Source organism: Propithecus coquereli, unplaced genomic scaffold (assembly GCF_000956105.1).
Source record: "Propithecus coquereli isolate 6110/MARCELLA unplaced genomic scaffold, Pcoq_1.0 Scaffold54, whole genome shotgun sequence".
Classification (NCBI taxonomy): domain Eukaryota; kingdom Metazoa; phylum Chordata; class Mammalia; order Primates; family Indriidae; genus Propithecus; species Propithecus coquereli.
Window position 1 is genome coordinate 3,521,788 of NW_012151285.1, and position 1,626 is coordinate 3,523,413.

Below are 1,626 nucleotides of genomic sequence, written 5' to 3' on the forward strand. Positions count from 1 at the left end.
GCTAGATATTCCTGTTGGAATTATTTGTGAATTCATGCCGTGATGAGAGAAATTCTATAAATATTCTTAGCTTTAGGAGGGAAGGTAATAACTTCTAGTGGAGGGTTATCCAAAAAATATTTTCACCATTACTTAGGAGATATATTCTTTGGTTTGTCTCACTCTCAAATGCTCACCCAGATTCAACAGTTAAAAAGCTATCTGTGTTGCTTCTCTAGGAATTTGCTTTTTGCTTCTCGTATATTTACAAAATGGTTTATATTCATTTGTCATTTTGGGGAAATGTTTTCGCAGAGCTCACTTCACATAACAGAATCTCATTTAGTAAGTGAATATAATTTTGGTCCTTGTGACACAAATCCCTGGATTGGTCTTTAGGGGCAGGCAGTATGTCTGTAATATTTCATTTGTGTATGTAGAATTCCTAATGTATGGCACAGTGATGCATGCATGCAAATGCTTATTTGAGTTAATGTAATCATATGAAAATATATCAAATACCCAGCATTTTGTTAATGATTAACACACAATTGCAATATATAATGAAAAAATAAACTCTCTGAATAAATAGCACGTTTACTCAGCGAGGGTTTGTTTACAGTGACATCTTCCTAGGTAGCAGGCCCTTTGAGGAGAGCAGAAGCCGGCGTGCATTTTGCTCTCGAAGGATTATCTGTGTTAATTGGAGGAACTTGCAGTTTTATTGGAAGCTTACATGGTAATGGTAATTATGGGTTTTTAGTGAACCCACAAGCATGAGCTCCTTGTTGGCTTACATGTTCCTGACAAGTCTTTGGAGGTGGAAAGCTAATATCCTTTAAATGTTTCAAGTCTCCAGGACAAAAGTCTCTCGTGTCCCTAAATGATTATAATATTCTAAGGCTGATCTAATATGTTTTCGTAGTGACCCTAACTAGGATGATAGCAAGGTTTTGAAATTCTGAGACCTGAAGGAGAATAAAAAGGGAGAGGAAATCTGAACATCTTGGGCCTGGAATGAAGCACAGATGGTTTGGCTCAATCCTCTGGTGCACGAGGAATCCAAACGTTCAACTTTTAGATCATTCGTATGTGAGAAATCACTGAGGCAACTTCTTTGGTCTTTTTTTTCTTTCTTTCCATTTCCTCTCCTCAGACGATTTTATTCTTCTGCAGTACCCAAAGATACTTATTCCATGCAGTTGTGATTTTTTGCATTTTCAGAAGAAGGCAGAGACACCAAAGTTAATTTGGGGACATCTGCCATTGTTTTAGGGCGTAAATTGGAACCCAAGCTACCTCTTCCTGCTGACACATCCATCTTTTCTGTGGCCTTCTTGATGATCGTAAAGCAGTGTTGACAAACTTTTCCTGGAAAGGGCCAGAGAGTAAATATTTTGGGCTTTGTGAGCCATATACACACTCTATTGCAGCTACTCCACTCTGCCGTTGCAGTGTTAAAGTAGCCATAGGTAACACATGAACAAATGAACATGGCTGCCTTCCAATAAACTGTACCTACAGGAACTGAGGTTTGAATTTAGTACAATTTTCATATATCATAAGGCGTCATTTTTCTTTTGATTTTTTCCAACCATTTATTTAATTTTTATATGTTATTACATATTTATTTTTGCATTGATACCT